At 41.3% G+C, this 15193-nt stretch overlaps 1 long non-coding RNA gene across 1 annotated transcript in view; it reads left to right on the top strand.

Moving 5' to 3' along the window:
* LOC110218166 (uncharacterized) overlaps positions 1 to 14899 on the top strand; it is a 34206-nt gene extending 19307 nt beyond the window's left edge. Inside the window, exon 3 of the long non-coding RNA XR_002327221.2 lies at positions 14491 to 14899. This is a non-coding gene — a long non-coding RNA (uncharacterized LOC110218166). The remainder of the gene's footprint in view (positions 1 to 14490) is intronic.
* Positions 14900 to 15193: the final 294 nt, after the last annotated feature.

The following is a 15193-nucleotide window of genomic DNA, read 5'->3' on the forward strand; positions in this document are numbered from 1 at the left end:
TGCCATTTCTTTCTCCAATTCCCTTGACAGATGAGGGAACTGAGGCAAAAAATGTTAAGTGACTTGCCCAGGGTCACACAGCTAGTAAGTATCTAAGGTCAGATTTGAACTCAGGTCTTTCTGACTCCAGGCCCTGTCTTTATCCACTGTGCCACCTTGCTTCCTGTTTGGCTTTTATTGCTATGCTAATAATAACAACAACTTTTGCTTGGCTGTTATTGCTATGCCAATAATAGGCACTTCTTGAGAATAGATAAATTTCTAGAAAGTATTAAGACCAAACTAATCTAAGCAATGACAATTTTAAAAATGAGAAATTATTTTTGCAGAGCAATTTCATTTTAAAATACCTACACATATTACTATGTTTTATTCATGCATAGAAGACTAAACTTGAAGTCAGAAAGTGTGAGTTCAAATCTTCCCCAGACATTTATGTAACTGTGTGACCCCTGGGTAAATCACTTGACCTCTTAGTTTTCTTGTTTGTAAGATGGGAATAATAATATACTTGCCTCTCAGAGTTGTGAGAATACATATAAAACATTTTGTAAATCTCTTTTTTTTTTTTTGCTTAGGCAATTGGGGTTAAGTGACTTGCCCAGGGTCACACAGCTAGTGTCAAGTGTCTGAGGCCAGATTTGAACTCTGGTCCTTCTGATTCCAAGGCTGGAGCTCTATCTACTGTGCCACCTAGCTGCCTCCATTTTATAAATCTTAAAGAGCTATATAAAAGTTAGCTAGTAGCAGTAATAGGTTGTAGTAGTGTTCATAGTGGTTGTTGGTGGTGGTTGCAGTGGTAGTAGTAGTGGTAGTAGTAATACAAGTAGTAATCATAGTAGTTTCAGCAGCAGCATTAGTAGCAGCAGTAGTAGTAGTGGTAGTAAACTAGTAGTAGTAGTAGTGGTAGTAAATTAGAAGTAATAATAGTAGTGGTAGTAGTAATACTAGTGGTAGTAGTAGTTGTGTTAGTTCTAGTAGTAGAAGTAGCAATACTAGTAGTGGTAGTAGTAGTAGTAAAAGTAGTAGTAGTGGTACTATTACTGTCACTAATACGAGTGGTAGTAGTAGTAGTAGTAATCATAGTAGTAGAAGTAATTGTAGTTGTAGTAGTAGTGGTGGTAGTGGTATTAGTAGTATTAGTAGTATTGGTAGTTGTAGTAGTAGTAGTAGCAATCCTATGAACTAGTTACAGAGGTAATTCTCTATATTCCAGAAATGGGGAAACTGAAAGACAGGGAAGTGACCTAGATTAATGACCTGAATTATAGTGACCTACAGTTTAGGTCAGGAGCAATGCTTTATCTACAATATAGAATCAGAATGTGGGAGATTTCTGAGATTATCTAGTTCAAACTCTTGCATTGTTCAGATGAGAAAAATGACCTATAAATCAGTGAAGGGACCAGCCTATGATCAAATGAGGAGTCAGTAGCAGAGATGGGACTCAACTTCAGGTGCCCCCATCGTTTGCCCAGGGTTCTTTCCTCAGTTAGCACCTTTGTGTGCCAATGAGTGAGGAACCGTTGAAGGATTTGGCCTGGGGAGAAGGGCTGATTCATCCTCTTGTCCAGCCCTCAGCTCCAGGCTCTCTTGGAGCAGACCTCTTCTCGAGGACCGCTAGAGCAGGGTCCCTAGCTCGTGGCTGGTCTCTAGTTGTGTCTCAGCCCACTAAGATCTGTGCCAGGCCCGATGGGCCTGCCAGGCAGAACAAGAGAGGGATTCAGCTGGTGTTGAGATTGCAGTGCAAATACTTTGAACCCTTCTGTTTATTTGAAGAGTGGGGCTGGGTGGGGGCACCATGCCTGTAGGAGTAGCCTCTGGTTTCGCCTGGTTCCAGGAAGGAGAAGCCTCCTCAGGAGTGAGTGAGTGAATGAGCGAGTGAGTGTGTGCAAGTGTGCAGTCAGCCCATGTTTATTTATTCTAGGAGCGGTTGCTAAGTTGGGGAGCTTGCCAGCAGGGCTGCCTGAGTGCTGTGTTTGTTTATTTAGCAGAGTGCAGAGAAGGACAAGGGGAGAGACAAGTGTAGGGTCGGAGTGGCTTTAGGGGGAGAGGTTGAGGAGGGGGTGTAGCTGGCTGGGGGGGGTCTAGTCAACCCCCACCCTAATGACACCCGCACCTTGGGGGCGCTCCTGATTCAGGAGCTCCCCCTGCAGGGAGATAAGATCTCTAATACCTTTCCACCAGTCACCTCCACTCCTCTGCCATTCTTTTACAGCATTTAATTTAGAATGTTGGCTCTTAATCTTTTCTGTATCGTAGACCCCAGGGCAGTCTGGTGAAGCTATAGATCCCTTCTCAGAACTGTGGGTTTTTTTTTTTAATGCACAAAATAAAATACAAAGGAAATCAATTATATCTAAATTGTTGTTTTTCATTTGTGTCTGACTCTCTTCATGATCCCATTCGGCATTTTCTTGGCAAAGATAAGAAGTGGTTTGCATTTCCTTCTCCATCTCCTTTTACAGATGAGGAAACTGAGGCAAACAGGGTTAAGTGACCTGCCCAAGGTCACACAGAGTATCTGAGGCCAGATTTGAACTCAGGGAGATGTGGGCACTATAGCTAAATACAGTTATCAAAATATTAAAAAAAAACCCCAACAAATTCCTGGACTTCAGGTCAAGAACTCCTATGGAGACCTAGTCTAATCCTTTCATTCCTCTTTCCTGCTAATTTTTTCATGCCAAGGTTTAGCTGCTGCTACTGCTCCATCAGGGGAGCAGAGTGACCTGGACAATCCTTCTCTCCCCCTACCCCTGCCATAGGACCCTCCTGGCTGCTCAAGTGCTAGAAGTGGGGAGGGGGACGGGAAGAGAAGGGAGAAGGAAGGACAGAAGGTCAGTACCATGTCTCACCCCACCCAAAGTACAAGTTGAATTCCCTCAGTCCTGGTCCCCATTCCTCCTCTCATTCTCATGTTCCTTCCCATATGTGTTCCACTTTAGGACTTACAAAGAGGCAGCACAGTGTGATGGGAAGTATTGAATATAAAGTCAGATGTACTGAGTTCAAATGCTGACTGCTGCTTACTAACTGTGAGCTTTAGGGAAGTCACTGTATCTCTCTAGGCTTCCTTTTTCTCATCTGTAAAATGATAAGGTTTGACCAAATGACTTCTGAGGTCCCTTCTAGCCTTAAATCCTAAGAGATAGGCAGTCACATCATCACATCCTGGAAGTATGATCTCCAACCTTCTAGACCAATGAAGAGGGAGACAAAAAGAGGGCCCAGGGGATCTGAGCTCCTTGGAGTACTCTACTCTCATCCTTGACAGGGCAGGTACTTAGATGGAGTGTGTCACCAGAGGCAGGGGTTTGGTTTCACTTTCCTAGAAGAGATTCCTATTTTCTGCCTGACTGGGCAGTGACATTGCTCCCTGATCCCCTTCCCCTACCCTCTGATCTTCCATATCTCCCTAGCTTTGCCTACAAGTACTCTGGCCCCTTATGCACAGGTTGGCGGTCAGCCTGGGGTGGTGTTCTGTCTCTAGGACCCACCAGATTGTCAGGAGGATCTCTCCAGTTCCCTGGGAAAGAGCAACTCCTTGTTAGAATAGAGAGGAACCTCCTTCTCTTCCATCTTTCAAAGGCAGGAACAGAGTCAGGCCTTAATGACCCATCCAGCTTCTTTGGACCTCCAGGGATAGTATCTTGGCCTTTGGAGTGAAGGTTGAGGATTGAACCCTTGTTTCTTAGGTTAAATCTGTTCCATGATCCAGGATCCCAGGGAACCAGCTCACTTTGGAGATTGATTGGATCTTGTCCTCAACTTCTGGCTTTCCTACTGTCCACTTTTTCTTTTCAAACATGGACTTGGGGTATCAGGGGCATTATGGAAGTGACATTGCTCAAAGTGATTTGTGAAGGGGCCTAACCTGGTATTTATTTAAGATTTATTTTTATTATTCATTGCTGTAGATTCTTTAAAAAAAAGTTTTATTGTTGCTTTTTGTTCTTATACCACTGTTATTTCTCCTTCACCACCATACCCTTCAACTCTGACATGAACTCTTCCTTGTAACAAAGAAAAATATTAAGCAAAGTCACCTAATTTAGTGACCATGTCTGATGGTGTAGAGTCTGTGGACCATATTCTACATCCATAGTTCCCACCTTTCAACTGAGAGGAGGAAGGACATTTTCTTATCTGTTCTCCAGGACCCATCAGAGTTCTATTTCTAACTTGGTATCTAGTCTCTGTCTAGGTTCTGCCTTCTCTAGTATCCCCCTCCCCCTCGGATTTTTCCTGTCACTGGTAAGAGGGCGGTATCTGGGGCTGTTGGGCTCAGGGAAGCTAATTCTTTCTCACTGATCCCTACACCCTTGCCTGCTGCCGCCAGGAATGTCTGTCCCACTAGTCCTATTGAGATCCAGAGGAAGAGCTGGAAAAACCACCCCAGGGCCAAAGAGAAATCAGTGTGGAAAATGCAAAGAGAAAAGAGCGAAACCAGATATGGAGGAGGCAGCCAAGTGAAGAGGCAGTGTTCCTTCCCAGAAACCTCCCTGCAGCCTCCTGCTAACCTCTCTGGGAATGAGAGGCCCTGGGTGGAGCCCTTTCTGGGAATCAGAGAACAGGTCTCTGGTCTCTTGCCCCTGATTTCAGCTGGTCAAGGGCTGTGCCCCATCCTTACCATGCCATCACTGGCATGAAGCCTAGAAATTGCTGTCGGATTTCTCCTTCCCAATTTTTCCTTAGCCTAAAGCCTGAGAGTAGATTGAGAAGCAGGACTCAGTTCTAAGCCCAGTCCCAACTTTGGAGAAACATTTAGCATAGTGTCTGGCACATAGCAGGTGCTTAATAGATGTTTATTGACTGATTGGCTGACTGAGACTTAGGGTTTTGCCTTCTTTTGCCTGGCTCCCACAGGGCCATAGGATTTAGACTAAAGCTTTGTACTACATCAAGCTCTCTATCCTCTCCCCATCTACTATTCCGACTGGCTTAATGAATGAGGTAATGAATGAATAAAGCATTTATTAAGTGCTTACTATGTACAAAGCACTGTGCTGGCTGTTGAGGATACAAGTAGAAAAGCAAGACAATCCCTGCCCTCAAGGAGCTCACATGATAATGGGGGAGACAACACATATGGAGGGTTTCAGCTGAAAGTCCGATAGAAAAGTCCCCTGGTCCTTAGGGTACAGCAGCAAAGCAGATGTTCATATCTCTTATCATCATTTCTAGCAATAGAACAATGTCAATTTCTGATGTCTAGCCATTTGGCAGTGCCAAGGACTTTGGTGGTTAAGAACTTTATTTTCTGGGTCTTTGGGAGGTGTGGTTGTGAGGCCAATGCTTTTGCCAAGTTTAGCTTAGGATCTGGGTGGGAGAGTCTTCCTTCTCAGTTAATGAAGAAATCAATCTGGCTATGAAGATCTGGCAGATGCCCAAATATACACATTTCTATGGTAGTAGAAGTTGCACATCTTACTTTATAGATGGACCAGCGAGGCTAAAGGAGGGCCAAAAGTCTCTGAGAGGGTGGTTTTCAGGATGGCCTAACTCTGTCTTCCATGGCAATGACTGAATCACTGAAGTGCAGGAGCAAATATAGCCCCATTGACAATTCAGCATTTACTACTAATGCTGTGATTCTGGGGGTAGAGAGAACTCAAACTAACAAGGTCACTGTGTCTAAGTGGAAGATTCCCAAATCCTTTTCCATCATGGATCATTTTAGGTTCAAGAAGCTTCCAAGATGGAGAGTCAACAACTGAAGCCAGTTCACATCAGAAAATTTCAGTATTTGAGAATATCAAAAAAGTCTCCCTGTATAAATCTTTTCTGATCATAACATTAGGGTTGGGTCTTAGTTGAAGGTCCAGTGACTTGGCTGCTTAGGTCAGTGGTCTAAAGCAATGTAGAGGAATCTAGGAGCATTAAAAAGAGCTGGGAGTAGGGGGTAGGGAGAGCAGTCTGAGAAAGGACCAAAACAACAGGGTCCAGCCTTTGGCTTAGCTTTGGGATCCTGAGATCTCTGGAGGGTGGAGAGAATTGATGAACTTGCTTTCCTATAATCTGGCCTTCTCTAGATAGCCCATTCCATTATTCTATGCCTGAGAAAGCCCTTTTCCTATTTCTTCCTCCTTCCTCTTCTCTTCTCCTCCCCGCCTCCACCTCCATAAGGTTCAGGGCATATAAACTGCTAAATTGCCTCTCCCCCTTGTCTAGCCCTTACTTCTCTTCCCCTCCTAAACCCCTCCACACCCCCACATCCTCACATATCTGTCCATGCTATCTCCACTCAGTCCATCATCTCTACCTTCTCTCAAATGGGAAATTAGACTTCACGTCTGGAACCAGTTTGGGTTTTGATAGACCATCTTTGGCCTTATCTTTCCCAGATCCAGGTCTCGATAGCACTTTCTGACTGTGTCTAGTCATGACACTATTTGTGTACCACCTTCCCCACCTCTAGCACCTCTCTATGTGTTGTCTCCCTTAGGGTAGGCACTGTCTTGTTTGTTCATATTTGCATCCCTATCACTTACTCAGCACAGTGCCTAGGACGTAATAAATGCCTCTCTCTGTCTCTGTCTCTATCTTTCTCATCAGGTCTAGAATCTGTGTCCTGTAAGTACCCACTGCACCCATTAGTTCCTCCTCCCTTCCCCTAAGTCCCCTACTCCCCACTGAAGCATGAAGTGGATGGGGGTGTGTACTCTTCCCACTGGGATTTCTTACCTAAGCTCCTGGTGTCTGTCATGTGGGTGCTGTCAGAATTTTTGCAAGATCCCACATTCACATGGGGTATGAGTTATCTAATGTTATCTGTGCCCTAGGCATTTTCATCCAAATGGATTCTGAAGTTCCCTTAATCTAGGAATTGAGTTCACAGTATCTATGTCCCCCAGTTCCTAGGCAGAAAATGAGGGTAAGGTGATGATGGGCTGAGATAGTGATAGATCATCTTCCCTTATGATAAGATCCTACCAGTTCTCTAGAGTTGCTGCCCTTTAACCCCATGACCCTGGATTCCCAAGGAAGGTGATTTGTGCCAAGTATATCCTCAATAAAGCCAATAAATGCATTTAGGGTGGGGGTGGAGTGGAAGTTTTATCTAAAACATATGTTTTTGCTAGTATTCTAGTTATCTTGGATATTTCCTGCATGTTTGTTGCCATGGCAACCAGCCCAGCATGCAGCCTTGTTTCTGGGTCCTGCAAGCCAACATAGCTGCCATGTGGTGTCAATTTGGTGCTTGTGATGTCTCCTTGGCTCTCTCCCTGACTCATAGTCTCTCTGTCTCAGACCCAAAGCTCTGTCTCTGACTCAGTGTCTCATTGTCCCTCTGTTTTGATCTCTTCCTCTGTCGCTGCCCAGGTTCTATACCTGCCTCTAACTTTGTGAACCTCTATCGCCCTCCTCTCCCCACCCATTTTCCCTTGAAGAGTATTCATTCTTCCTCTCCAACTGCCGCTTCTAACCCTTGGGCCACCTTGTCCGAAGGAGCACATCTTGGAGTGGGCAGAGGGGCTGAGGAACTGGGGGAGTGAGTTTTACTGCATGGAGAATGTAGGAGGACAACAGTGGATATTAGAAAGGCTCACTTGGGCCCCCTGTAAGCCACTTTAAAGCCTCTCTACTTAGCTGACTGCTTAGTGTCTTAGTGTGGAGAGCCCAATTAGACAAGCCAGACAATTAGACAAGCAAACCAGCATAAAAATAGGTGGACTTCTAATTCTGATTCTGTTTTATGACCAAGAGTGAATTTTTTCCCTGTTTGGGCCTTGGTTTCCCTGTTTATCAAATATAGGGAGGGGTAGGGAAGACAAAAGTGGAGGTTGCTAGAGATTTTCCTATCTGAAGGGCACTGTTGCCCCCATTTAATTTGAGTCTTTCAAACTACCTTAGCTCCAGTTGAAATTGCATCCTTCAGGGCCCCCAGGTTTCCCTTAAGTTCATGGAGTGAGAAAGAACACAGAGCTAAAACTTTCATTTTCCCAAAGAAGTTGTGGCTGGCAGCAGTGCCCTTCCCCAGGGGTACCCAGGCAACAAGGAGGGTGTTGACAATAACAGTGTGTAAGGGAGCAGGGCCAGATGGCTTGAAAAGGCAATGAGCATAGGGGGAATGTAAACAGGCAGTTTCTGGAGAGGTGAGGGTGTCTCTCTTTCCCTTCTTCCCTCAAGCCCAAGGATCCTTCCTCCTTTCAGGATTAGGGATCTTCCCTTTAAGATCAGGTGAAGCAGGCTCTTTCCAAGTCATCCAAATTCTCTATCAAACCCTCTTCAAGTTTTTTTCCTGAATCTCTAGTTTTTGTGGGAGGTCATCCCTAGTCTACCTCTTCCCAACTCATTTTCTTCCTCAGTTATCTTATACCATGTTTGAGTTCTTCCACAGAACCACAAAATTTCCAGCTTGACCATGAAGTATGATAAGCTACTTTGTCATCTTGCCTTATAATCTTTAAGATGAATATAAGCAAAAAGATCATCGTGAAAATTATTTCAGTTTATGTACCAAAATCTATTGCAGAGGAGAAAGAGGTATTAAAATTCTACAAAGAGTTCACATATGTAAAATACTTTGCAAACCTTAAAGTGCTTTACAAATGCTAGCTATTATTAGAAAGCCTGTTATATTATATATATATATGTATATATATATACATATATATGTATATATATATATATACACACATATATATATCTCGTACTGGAGAGCTTCACTGTAAAAGTAGGTATAAAAGAAGGTGGCACAAAATATATAGGGAAAGATGACTCAGAATTAAGATGTGAGAGGCCAAAGGTTTGTAGGCTACACAGACACCTTGTGTTTATACATTATGAGTAATTTTATTAAGAAGAGAATTGAAAGAAGCTAGACGTGATGAGTACCACATAACATAACAAAAAAATGAAATTTACTATATTTTTAAAAAACAAGATGTGGTAGTCATTTTCAAATCAGGTAAGTGTATACAGACAGGCCATCAATTTGTTAGAGTAAATATCAAAATCAACATAAATTAGGAAAAAATAAAAATGAGAAGATACTGTGTAATCAAATTATGTAATTTGTTGTGTTTATTATGTAATCAAAGCAGCTCCAACCTGTCCTATTTAAATAAGCTGTTGATTCCCAAAAAAGTGGCAAATGGATAAAGGAACAGGAATAGAAATGGACTTATCACCATTTCCATTCAACTAACGTAGTCACCATAACAAAGAAGCCTAGAAATAACCTTAACTCAACAAACACTTGAGTTCTTCTTGCCAACCTGGTAGTGAGAGGCAACACTGGTTTCGAATATAAATGCATTTTCAAAATTTTATGGAGAAGCACAAGGGAAGATTATCCCTTGTGTCAATTCATAAAAGAAAAAAATAAGCTGCTAGAAAATATGGCATGAGATCTAATTAAGCCAGATCATCCCAAATTTATAGATGAAACTAGAATTGAAAATTTTCAATAAATAGAAGAAACTGTCAAGATTTTTAAAACTAACTATTGTCTTTAACAAGGACAATGGAACTACCAAATTTGGATCTTAATATGAGAGTCTCATCCTACATGAGGAAATAGAAATGGTACTGTTATTGTTGTTCAGTTGTTTTTCAGTAGTGTCCGACTCTTCACTATCCCATTTGGGATCTTATTGCCAAAGATACTAGAGTGGTTTGCCATTTCCATCTCCAGCTCATTTTCTAGATGACAAAACTGAGACAATCAGGGTTAAGTGACTTGCCCAGGGTCACATAGCTAATAAATGTCCGAGGTCAAATTTGGACTTAGGGAAATGAGTCTTCCTGACTCCAAGCTGAGTACTCTATCCACTATGCCACCTAGCTCCCCAGAAATGGCACTAAAGAAAACAAAGATAGAGCAGGTAAACCAGACCAAGTATAAACAAGGGATGTCTACACTGAAGACCAAAGTCTTAAGAATGTTGAGGAATCAATCTCATGATATCCGAAAGAGAGTAAGAGCTGAATTATTGGAAAAATAATTTGAATTATTATTTTGTATATTAGTATGTGTGAATTACACATATTAGCATATATTATGCTACCATAAATGGGGCACTGATATCAATAAATTCTGATCCACATGCCTACTTTCTCATCTATAAAAAATCTTTATAATATTAATTAACATATATATCAAAGACATACTTGGTGAAAATATGAGAATTAGAGAATATTTCACAAGCGGTATTTTAAAGCAGACCACATCTTCATGGTCATATAATTGACTTACAAGTACGTAAAAACAAGACCTCATTAAGCTTGTTTTATATAATAACTAGCATTTATGTACAGCTTGGTTAGCAAACAGCTTGACATGTTTTAGCTTATTTGCTTGTCACGATAACCCTGTGAAGTAGGTGCTATTATTAGCCTCATTTTACAGACAAGGAAACAGATGGACCTGCCAAGGGATCACACAGCCAGTAAGTGTTGAAATCAGAATTTGAACTCAGATCTTCTGACTCTAATGAGTAGTGCTCTAATGAGCCATTTAGCTGCTTAGTCATTTATTGACCATTTTTTTAAAAAGTGTTTAATTTTTTTAGAGCAAAATTGGGCTCTCTCAACAAATTATCTCTCACATGCATGTTAAAATCATAAAGCATTGCTTAATTGATTCAATCTACTTATTACAATACTTAGGCTCCCTGCAAGCCATATTGAGATATTATAATAATATGTAACTCAAAATATATTATAATAATAGGCATGGTGGATGGAGCACTGAACCTGAAGGCAGGAACACCTGAGTTCAAATATGACTGCATGTATAGCTGTGTGACCCTGGGTACAAGGTCTTTGTTTCAGTTTCCTCATCTATAAAACAAAGATGATAATAATAGCACCTACCTCACAGGATTATTGTTAGGATAAAATGAAATATTTTTTAACATGAATAGCATTTTTAATTAACTTATTTTGATTTATCAACAATCAATTCCATAAGCTTTTGAGTTTTAAATTTTCTTCCCTTCCCTACCCACCTCCCTCCCCAAGATGGCTTGGAATCTGATATAGGCTATACATATACATTCCTGTTAAACATATTTTCACATTAGTGATGTTGTAAGGAAGAATTAGAACCAACAGAAGGAACCATCAAAAAGAGAAAACAAAACAAAACAGAAGAAAAAAATAGCAAATAGTGTGCTTTGATCTGCATTCAAACTCCATAGTTCTTTCTTTGGATAAGGATAGCATTTTTCATCATGAGACCTTTGGAGATGTCTTATGTCCTTGCATTGCTGAGAAGGACTAAGTCTATCAATGTTAGTCATTGCACAACGTGGCTGTTACTGTGCATACTGTTCTCCTGGTTCTGCTCACTTCACTCAGCATCAGTCCATACAAGTCTTTCCAGGTTTTTCTGAAGTCTGCCTGCTCATCATTTCTTATAGCACAATAGTATTGCATTACATACATACACCACAACTTGTTCAGCCATTCTCCAATTGATAGGCATCCTCTCAATTTCCAATTCTTTGTCACCACAAAAAGAACTGCTCTGAATATTTTTGTACATGTGGGTCCTTTTCCCATTTGTGTAATCTCTTTGGGATACAGCCCTAGAAGTGCTATTGCTGGGTCAAAGGTATGCACAGAATGAAATAATTTTCTGAAAAGGGCTTTAGGAATCTTAAAATATTATATAAATGCTAGCCACTATTATTATAATCCTCTGATTATCATAATCAAGTAAGGCCTAAAACAAATACCAGAGGTATTTGCTAGCACCATTGAAGGTGTCCAGTGTGGAATTCAAGTAGAAGAGGAATTCCCAGTTGTTAGCAATGTCCTCTAGATGTTCCTGTTTGTGGCTGACATTATGCTGATTACATCAAGCCATGGAAAATTGCAGTCTTCTTGCTGAGATCGAAAATCACTAAAACAAATAAATGTCTGAAAAAATGTCTACTGTCCAAATGATGGTATGCATTTAGAAGGATGGCTCATAGATCTGGTCTCTCAATACATACATGTTGGATAGATACAATGGATATGGAATTGAAAGGACTTAAATTGAGCAATGTTTCATATTACCCTTCCTTATGCCCCTTCATGCACTCTATATTCCAGCCAGATTGGACTCCTAGATGTGCCCCTAACTCAACATACCATCTCCTGCATTTCCACTCCCCTCCCCTTCACATACACCCCATTCAAATGTAAGCTCCTTGAAGACAAGGTAAATTTCATTTTGTCTTTCTGTACCCAGTACCTAGCAGAGTACTTTACATATGTTTATTGAAATGCATTGATACATATATTGGAATGCACAATGTTTATTAAAATGAATTGAAATGAGTGGTATAAACATACAAGAGCAGAGCAGGATAGTAGAATCAGTTCTGGCCAGGAATCAAGTGACTAGAGACATAGTCCTAACTACTCATTTAATTCACAGAATCACAGAATTTAGAGTTGGTGGAGACCTTAGCAGCTAAACAGTACAGTCACAGTTGTATTCCAAAAGGATCTTAGGCTGTGAATTAGGCTGTGAAAATGAGCACTATAGATAATAGATTTAGATCTGAATGAGACCATAGACATCATCTAGTCCAACCCTACCCCTCCCTACCATTTAAAGATGAGGTATCTATCTGAACCTCAGAGAGGTTAAATGTCTTACCCAAGGTCACATAGATAGTAAGTGACAGAAGCAAGATTTGTACTCAGGTCCTTTGACTTCAAACTGAGATAAAGAGCAATAGCTTTTAGGTCAAGTGAGAGGTTTTTTTTTTAAAATAAACAGTGGAACACTGAACATTTTTGGAGATAGTGGGAAAGGAGCAAGTAGAGAAGAAGAGCCTGAAGAGCAGAGGGGGAAGAGAGAGGGGAGGGAAGGGAAATCGAGGGACAGAGAGAAGAAGAAGAAGAAGAAGAAGAAGAAGAAGAAGAAGAAGAAGAAGAAGAAGAAGAAGAAGAAGAAGAAGGAAAAGGAGGAGGAGGAAGAGGAGGAGGAGAAGAAAAAGAAGAAGAAGGAAAAGGAGAAGGAAGAGGAGGAGGAGGAAGAGGGGGAGAGAGAGAGAGAGAGAGAGAGAGAGAGAGAGAGAGAGAGAGAGAGAGAGAGAATATAACCAAAAGGGGAAGGAATAGAACAATGAACCAGAAGCTAGGAAACACTAGACTAGACCTGGGTAGTCCCTTCCCTTTCTAAACTTCTATGACCTGCCCCAAATCATTCAACTGCAAAGTGGAAGAACTGAGACCAGAATCTAGGACTGCTAGGTACTAGTACAAAGTACTCTCTGTTTCTATAGAATTACATAATGGGGAAAGTGCAATGTGTATTTCATGGAGGATATTAGGCTTGGGCCATGCCCTGAAGGATGTGTAGAATCTGAATAGGTTGAGTAAAATGCACATTCCAAGCAGGAGCTATAGCATTGGAAATATTGCAGAGGTAGACATGAACATGTCATGTTCTCACTAAACTGAGGATATAGGAGAGAGATATCAGCATAAAATACCAAATAAGAATCCATATGAGCAAGAGGAACTGGGCAAACAGATTGGCAGTAGGGAAACATGGCAGGTGCTAAAGCAGACCATGGAGGAGCAGGACTCAGAAAGCTAGAAATATTGATTAGCTAATTGGTAATGAAAGGGAGAGGAACTTGGAGTTGGAATGAAAGGGTGAGAAGTAAGATTCACTCATTCACTCATTCATTCATTCATTCATTCAGCTAACCAACCAACTGATTTATTAAATGTCTATAGTATGCAGAGCTTTGAGCTATGTTCTGGAAGAAACAGAAAGTTTAGGTAAGATATAGTCCCTGATGCCATGGATCTTACTGTAGTGAGGAATAGAGCACAAAGAAATATAAGTATAACACAAAATAGGGAAAGGGACTGGATCTGTGCTTTCATTGACAGAGGGAACTCTTGGGTGAGGAAATGCCCTCTATCAATGCAGGTCAGCATCTCTCTGCAACTTTTGTCTTAGAGAGTTGCTTAGAATACTGAAGACTTAAGGGACTTGTTCAAAATCACACAGCCTATGTACATCAGAGACAGGACTTAAAATTGTCTTAGCTTCAGGGCCAGTTCTCTATGAATTATGCCACACTGATGTATAATACAAAATACTATATGAAATGTTTAGCAGAATGTCAAGACTTATGCAACCCTGGCTTCTCTAGACATGCCTGGTTCTGTCATGGGGGCATTCCTGAGCATGTCTATATGGATAGACTTTTGAGCATGCACAGTTTGTTTGACATAGAACCTGCTGTGTCCCTTACCTAATGGGTAATGGTAGCTTCCTTTGATTGGTTGCCTGTGGCTTTAAAACTGGCAAGACTGAGCCATTTACTCTTTTTCTGGCAGTACCTCTTTTCCACCATCTTTCTATGGTGCTTTTTTGGGGGGCTCCTATCTACTGTGTTCAGCATAGATGCTATGAACTGAACTGATAAAAGGGGAAGGATTTGCCTTTCCCTGCTTACATCTCTTTTACCACAACACCAAGAAATAGGTCTAGTGGTGTTTATTTCTGTTCTGTGTCATAAGTTTCAGGTGCTGAAGTGATCTTCTGGGGACTGGGGAGTTCACCCTGATTGCAGTTGAGATGGTATAGACAGCCAGTCCTGCATGGAAACCCTGAGAATCCAGGGTGCCTGGGACTCGAGCCTGAGATGGATGTTGGACTTGGAACAGAAGACTGTGCTGCATGGGAAAAGAGCTCAGCTATGAAGAGAATCCTCTTCCCCTCCCCAGAGCCTGATGTGGTGCAGGGGGAGTGGTACATTTGTATATTTGTGATCAAATCTTTTGAAGTCACTATTTCTTTGTAAAAAGTCCAGTGTTACATAATGTGACACAAAGCAGAGGCAGCACAATCTGTGAATTACAACTATGTATAAAAAAGAAAACAAGGCTAAACATACTAAATTTTCTTTGGTTATAAAATTTTTTTGAAGGAGACCTAGAGCAAATGAATTTTTGTTTGCCTGTTGATTTACTTTGTTAATAATAGCTCACTTACCACTTCAAAGTTTACTAAGCATGTTACACACATTATCTCATTTGTTTCTCACTAATCAAAGGTACCCTTTGAGGTAGGTAAGCAGTGCTATTATCCCATGTTACAGATGAGGAAACTGAGGCTGAGAGAGCTTAAACGATTTATCCAGCTTCACACAGGTATCTCGCTTCAGAGGCAGGTTTTGAACCCAGGTGTTCCAAACTCCAAATCCAGCTCTCTATCCTCCAT

The sequence above is a fragment of the Phascolarctos cinereus genome, unplaced genomic scaffold, assembly GCF_003287225.1.
Source record: "Phascolarctos cinereus isolate Bilbo 61053 unplaced genomic scaffold, phaCin_HiC Scaffold_726;HRSCAF=1367, whole genome shotgun sequence".
Taxonomy (NCBI): domain Eukaryota; kingdom Metazoa; phylum Chordata; class Mammalia; order Diprotodontia; family Phascolarctidae; genus Phascolarctos; species Phascolarctos cinereus.